Below are 8,042 nucleotides of genomic sequence, written 5' to 3'. Positions count from 1 at the left end.
ACTAATTTTATCAGAGATATTATATGACTTGAAATCTAAACGTATTTTTTTAATAAGCCTGTCCAATGGTTAGAACGCGTGAATCTTAATGATCGTGGGTTTAAACCCTGACAAGCACCCCTGTGCTTATAATTCATCCATTTTACTTGGTGGTTGGTTCACACTATATAATTTATAGAGCATATATCATAATAAAGTTTCATAAAAGTACTTATTTTATAAAAATAGTTTGCTAAAAATATTTAAAGACCGATGAAAACAGTACTATTACGTAAAATAAAGCCGAATTCTTCATCAATTTCTCTCATTACTAGCAATTACATGCTCGTTAGGGCGTACCTTCATGAGAAAAATGTACGCCCGTTATATCGTTAGCTGTAAAAACATAAGCTGAAGTAAATTGATAAAAATGATGACATTAGTCAACATTTTTTTATACACATTTTATTGTTTTATTTTAAAATAAAATAAAAATTAATTAAAAATCATTAAGATTTTATTATAGTAAGCGATGCGATCACTTTTTAGTAATATTTTAACTCGACAAATGTTACTTACACAATAAATTGACAATATTTATCATTTCTCAGAAAAAAAAAATATTGTGATTTCTTCAAATGTTTTATTATACTTCAGTTATAAAAATGAAAACTATATGCTTAATTTCTAAACTTTCATAAGCAATTGCAACTCTTTATTCCTTTAAGTACCACACTTAAGTCAATTACTATCGAGCTAGGAAAACAATCTCAGCTGATCAATCCCCGCCATCTTTAATATTCAATATTGCCAGCTTATAAATAAATTCAAACAATATTATGGTGCACATATTTTAAAATATCTGTCATTTAATGTCGGAAAAGAGTAACAACTGAGTATCGATCTTTTTAATAGAATTTACACTACGTAAATTTATATGTAATCTATTTTTGTAAAATGACGTATATATTTTTTTATTTAGTTGAACAGGGAAGTAAGCATATTCACATAACTGTTCATTATAACACTGATGACGTTCCGCGTTAAACAATGGGAATAAACTAACAATAAACCACTATGAGATATTTGTGACCTAGTACACAGTGAGCCGGCGTATGAAATGTTAGAGACGTTTTTTTATTTACGCTAAAACACAGGCATTTTATGAAACCTAGATAACGTCACATACAGTTATTCACGTGTCGGCGCCATACATTTGCGTTGAGGGCAAATGTTATCTTTGAGTTTTAAATAAAAGGGGCGCTGTAAAACTCAGAAATGTGACTTGATTTTAAAAAGTTATTTTTACTGTTGAATAAAAAATAATACATATTTTATGCCTTTTCATAATCATCTGTTGTTCTGAATATTTATAGTAAGCCGAAGTGTATAAAGTTACGTAGATTCCATTAAATATATATATCTGCATTTTTATATAATGGGTCACCTGATGATAGGTGGTCACCACCACCCATAATCATTGGCGCCGTAACAAATATTAACCACTCCTCACATCGCCAATGCACCACTAATCTTGGGAACTAAAATGATGGCTCACTCACCAACCGGAACACAACAATACTACGTAAGTATGTATTGCTGTTTGATGGTATATTAGCTGATGAGCGGGTGGTATTTACCCAGACGAGCTTGCACAAAGCCCTACCACAAAGAAGTTTATGTCTATACACATTCTACGAAGAGAACTAAAAGTCTAATTTTTTTTTTTTTTAAACTGGAATTTTGTTAATTTTTTTAAACATTTTTAATTATTATAGTAGGTATTTAGTGGATCTGTACAAGATATCAACTAAGTATTTATTTAACCCATAATGTATGTTACACTCTAAGCTTTCTTATTCGTATAGAACATCACAATTAATATCAGTCCCATTTTGAAATCAATTGATTTTTAAAATTGATAAATACTACAACCCAGCACCCATGAATCCATTGCGCGAGAACTCCTTGTTGAATGATTTTTTAGCTAAATTGCTTAATTCGTATTTAACAAATTAATATCTTAATTTTACTAAATAGTATACCTTTCAGCCCTTATCACAACCTATGTCGTTGTTTTTAATTACACAAATTCGTTCCACATATATATCACGTTTCAAATGTTCAAAAAATATTCAATAATATATTATCTCCGTCAATTTATAAAAAAAACACAGAAAACAAGTATGAAAATATTGTTTACTTATTTTTAAATACACGCTTGTCGCGTTAGTGTTAAGTGGAACTGCAAAGAACAGCTACTTATATAAAAATATTATATTCTAAAACCTCCGCTGTTTCTTTTGTCATATATTTTATATAAATTGATTTAGTAGTTTTTTCAGTTAAACATTACAAAAAAAAACCATTTCTTCCTTTATTAGTACTATACAGTAACAGCCTGTTAATGTCCCACTGGTGGGCTAAGACCTTTTCTCCCTTTTGAGGAGAAGTTTTGGAGCTTATTCCACAACGCTGCTCCAATGCGGATTGGTAGAATACATATGTGGCAAAATTTCAATGAAATCAGACACATGCAGGTTTCCTCACGATGTTTTCCTTCACCGTCAAGCACGAGATGAATTATAATCACAAATTAAACACATGAAAATTCAGCGGTGCTTGCCCCGGTTTGAACCCACGATTCGGTTAAGATTGACGCGTTCTAACCACTAGGCCATCTCGGCTTACTATTAGTACTATATATATAATATTGTAGAAGATTTGAAATATTAGTCTTAAATATTAGCTTCAAATACCAATTACTAAACTACATATAAATGACAGAATAATAATCAATAATCAAATTGCATTTGCTTATGTAACGTCGCAGACAAGATCCGCATGCATAAACAAGACATTGGATCCATTTATATAACGAAATTATATCTTAGTAAGTCCGAAACAGTTAACCGGAACCTTGCCCTCTTAGCAAAATGAGTTTAAGTTACTTCATGTTGTTCTTGTCAACTCTACTATCCATTAGCTCTGTCTATGAACATGGCAACTAAAATACCGTTTAAAAGGTTGTCTGTTTTTTTAGAACGTATTCTTAATTTGAAAAGGAATTTGACTTTAGTTTATTTAAATATATTTATATTAACCTTTTTTTTATATTAAAGGTAGGCGGACGAGCATATGGACCTGATTGTAAGTGGTCACCAACGGCCACAGACATTGGCATTGTAAGAAATAAGTGCGCCATCAACCTTAGGAAATAAGATGTTATGTCCCTTGTGCCTGTAATTAAACTGGCTCACTCATCCTTCAAACCGGAACACAACAATACCAAGTACTACTGTTTACAGTAGAATATCTGATTAGTGGGTGGTACCAACCCAGACGAGCTTGCACAAAGCCCTACCACCAGTACAGTAAATTGGCAGAACGTACATATACAAGTAGGAATGAAAGAAGCAGTAACTATTATAATATACAATAAGACATGAAATTATAAAAACAATGTCCTCCAGACCGATTTCGGCCACGGCGGCCACTCCAAGAGAGATTAGCCAACTACGCAGGAGATATTATAGTGCGCAAACACAGATGCTAACTCTCTATTCCTTAACTCTCATAATCCGATGGGACGGCAATCCGACACGACCAGAAAGAGTTCAGGCGCAGGACCAACGGCTTTACGTGCTTTCCGAGGCACGGGAGTGTACACACTTCCAACTTCCAGACTCCGGGCTGCTACTGAGAATTTTTCTGACAGAAGAACCCAATAACTTTTTATTGGCCCGACCTAGGAATTGAACTCAGGACCTCCGGGTCTGCGGCCTTATATCAAGCCACTAGACCAACGAGGCAGTCATACTATAAAAATAACTATATATATATAAAGACAATATAACAAAAGAAAACTTAATAATGTTTGTCCATATTAGAACACTTGATCTGTTTCGGCAAAATCTATATGTTCTATCCACTGAGCCATTTCAGCACTCAAATAATCAAAAACCATAACGATTGCATATTTATTTATCCAACGAACACATTCATAATTAATATATTAATTGTAAATATTTTATATTCTAACATAACATTATTATACATACAAATACATAAGCCATATCCTCAAGCTATCAACCTTTCAATCGGTCTTAGTCGACTGACCATGTTTAATCAGTGGCTTAATTTAAGAGCCACTTTCAAACCGCTGGTTCAATTTTCTCCCAACACTGTTATATTTCATTCGCTAACAAGCTAAAGAGATTAGATTGGATAAAAATTGCTTTTCATGTACGCTATTAATCTAAATGTTTTATATTTTAAAGTCTTGTTTTAATTAAGTGTTTTTTTTAGAAATTAAATCTATTGTAGCTATAATAACAAAGTAATTACTTTTTTGTTCTGTTAAGAAATTGTAACTTTGTAAACTAATGAAAACATTATTATAAAACTTTTTCGTTCGATTAATCGATTCGAATCATTCACAATACAATTGGACTGTCTCGTTGGTCTAGTGGCTAGATATACCCTGAGGAGAGCTCCGGCTCGCATGCTATGACCTCACTCTTCCCATTTTGCCATGATTTTTGAGACATACTGTGCAGACCAGTGCATTATTTTTCCATTTTTTTTTATTTCTTAATAAAAAAAAATTCTTTAAACGACGTCCCGGATAGAAGTTAGTCTCTATTACTAGTAGGATAGTATCGTAGAGTATTAACATTGAAAGATAACAGTTAATAAACCGCGCCATTACTGGTATCAAAATATCATATGTATCAATCCTGGCTACTTAATATTTTTGTGCTAAATTTAATATCCGTACGTACGTCCGTTTTTGTGTGATTGAGTAACAAACATAAACATAAGACGGATGAAAGAGCCGTCATTTTTCTCGGATACCCTGAACAATAGGTGGTAGGGCTTTGTGCAAGCCTGTCTGGGTAGGTACCACCCACTCATTAGATATTTAACCGCTAAGCCGCAATATTCAGCATACTTGCGTTTCGGTTTGAATGGTGAGTGAGCCAATGTAACTACAGACACAAGGGACATAACGCTTTCATTCCCAAGGTTGGTGGCGCATTGGCAATGTAAGGAATGATTAATATTTTTTTTATGGACGGCGGTGACCACTTAAGGTGCTACGCCAGGTGCTAAGGCAGGTGCTACATTTTCCAGTCCACCTACCCATGCCATATAATTAAAAAATAATCAATATACAAGCAATCTTGATAAATTTAATACGTAGTAACTCCATGTAATCAGATTACATACGTTACATGTCCAGTCGGGCGTCCGGAAATGAAACCGCTATCTATTACCTACAAACTGCATGTATTGAACAGTTTAATGCCATTATTGGTTGGTGTAGGATATTAGATATTCTGTTTGAAAGCATTAACTTATTATATACATTAGAATGAATACCTTTTGCCTTTGTTCGTAATTTCGTATCATATTTAAGAAAATAACTTATATAGTCACTTTCAAAATATTTAATTTATTAAAATTTGAATAACGAATATATTTATAGTATTTATTATAAAAGTAATAAAACTCATATTCTAACGCACATCTGTGTAACTATGAAAATTGGTGCCAGACCGTACCAGTTACGATTATTATACATACTAATGTATGTTTCTTATTTTTTTAATTTTATAGTAACGATGACAATTGTCAAAATATAAAGGACAAGTTGCATTGGGCTATGTTTTTTAACTGGTAGAAAATTATTCTTTCTTAAACAATGTTGAAATATATTATAATGTTTAAACTTAAAACATGCATTTCAGTTATCCACTTTACTTTTATAATAAATATAAATGACAAATATGTTTATGTCTTAAGATATATTAAAATATAAATATTACATATTAATTGTTGTTATTGAAATAATATTTCAAATGCTGGCACGGCTTGGTACAAGCTTTTATTAAAAGAAACCTTGGCTTAAAGTAACCTATAGATAGCAAATAATAGTATAAGCAAATCTTAGATTAACATATTCCATGCGATTTGCTACTCTGCTATGTTATGTACTATAAACAGTTCTTGATTAATGTAATTTTATATATAACACAACACTAAGTCGAGATGGCCCAGTGGTAAGAACGCGTGAATCTTAACCGATGATCTAGTTCAAACCCGGGCAAGCACCTCTGAATTTTCATGTGCTTAATTTCTGTTTATAATTCATCTCGTGCTTTTCGGTGAAGGAAAACATCGTGAGGAAACCTGCATGTGTCTAATTTCATCGAAATTCTGCCACATGTGTATTCCACCAACCCGCATTGGAGCAGCGTGGTGGAATAAGCTCCAAACCTTCTCCTCAAATAGGGAGAGGAGGCCTTAGCCCAGCAGTGGGACATTTACAGGCTGTTACTTTTTTTACAACACTATTTCACATTACTTATATCTACTTAAATTTTACTCCCAATAATAAATTGATGAGTTGAGATGGTCTAGTGGGAACCGAAGATCGTGGGTTTAAGCAAGCACCACTGAATTTTCATGTGCTTAATTTGTGTTTATAATTCATCTCGTGCTTGACGGTGAAGTAAAACATCGTGAGGGAACCTGCATGTGTCTGATTTCATTGAAATTCTGCAACATGTGTATTCTACCAACCCGCATTGGAGCAACGTGGTGGAATAAGCTCCAAAACTTCTCCTCAAAAGGGAGAAAAGGTCTTAGCCCACCAGTGGGGCATAACAGGCTGTTACTGTACTGTACTGTAATAAATTAAAAAAGCATTTTTTTCGCAAATCCATTGTGTGTAGTAGTATATTATAGATAATTACGACTCGACCAATTATATCGAGTCAATTAAATGTCAAAGTTGTTAATTTTGCTTACTCCTCTTGAAGCTGGTGAAGTCTGATGCCATGCTTCTTCTTATTAATGAAATAATTAAAGACTTCGGTTTGGTAGTAGTGTCTATCGTAGTTGAAAAGGGCTATGTGTATTTACTTGAATTAAAATGCTTTATTATAACCCATTTTTAAAATTAAAGTAGAATATTCACCTTTTTAATAAAAGAGTAAAAATCCTAATCGCATTTCCCTGTAACAAACAATGCGTCTGATCAACTTAATAACCTAGTAAAAGGAATTATTTGAGATAAATCGAAAATGGATATTGTTGTTTCTATTAGTCTATTTTAAAGTCAAAATAGATACATTAACATAAGTTTATATTGATTATAAAACAGAAATTAGTATCACTCTATGAAATAAGTGTAATAAAAAATAGAGTTTCCTTAATAAAATACATACGACACTACGATACATTTTCAAAAATAAAAGGACAACTGAAATAATGAGATAATTCGTAAACGAACTTGAACCCAACAGTTTTTTTTATTTATTACAAGACGATTTTACAATAAAGTCGTAAATGACAGTTTTTCACTAGGTTTTGAAATTTAGTAATCAAATGATAGTGTTCAACATAAAAGCTCTTTATAGGCGATAGATAGCGAATTAATTTCCTGCTGAATGCCGATATGGAATCTATATCATGCTCTCGTTGGGTTTAAATATATCAAAAGCTTTTCTACTAAGCGCAGCTTAGTTAAAAATATTATTTTATTTTTAGATAAAAAAAAATTGACGATGTATTCCTTTTTTTTTTCGAAGACCTTATAGGCATTTCCTTTGCTTCTGTTATAAAAAATTTCTATTATTTTGGGTCATTAAATAAAACTTTATATATTAATTATGCATGTTCATTACTAATTCCATTGGTTAGAAAACGCAAATCTTAACTGAAGATCGCGGATTCCAGTCCGGACAAGCACTATTGAATTTTCATGTGCATAATTTCAACGATGAATAAAAATATCGTAAGATTTATCTGATACATGCAGGTTATGTATCGGATAAATCTTCCACATCCACCAACCCATAGCATTGGGGCGTGTTGGAGTAAGCTCCAAGCCTTAGCAAAAGAGGAGTAGGTATTTTTTTAAATAAAAATACTTAAATGAATGTTATTCGTTTAGTTCGATCAATATTCATCATATTATTCATAGAAATAATTTATCAATTCGATAAAAAAATTGCTTAGTAAGAAGGCCGATTTCATTTCCGGCGTACGCGGCA

General features: G+C 32.3%; 1 protein-coding gene across 1 annotated transcript in view; it reads right to left on the bottom strand.

The window, feature by feature from the left end:
* Positions 1-3,196: 3,196 nt before the first annotated feature.
* LOC126776791 (ecdysone oxidase-like) overlaps positions 3,197-8,042 on the bottom strand; it is a 119,164-nt gene continuing 114,318 nt past the window's right edge. Inside the window, exon 4 of the transcript XR_007669979.1 lies at positions 3,197-3,219. The gene's annotated coding sequence lies outside the window, so the exon portion shown is untranslated. The remainder of the gene's footprint in view (positions 3,220-8,042) is intronic.

The sequence above is a fragment of the Nymphalis io genome, chromosome 21, assembly GCF_905147045.1.
Source record: "Nymphalis io chromosome 21, ilAglIoxx1.1, whole genome shotgun sequence".
Classification (NCBI taxonomy): domain Eukaryota; kingdom Metazoa; phylum Arthropoda; class Insecta; order Lepidoptera; family Nymphalidae; genus Nymphalis; species Nymphalis io.
Note: the sequence above shows the minus strand (reverse complement) of the source record. Positions and strands in the feature narration are given on the sequence as shown.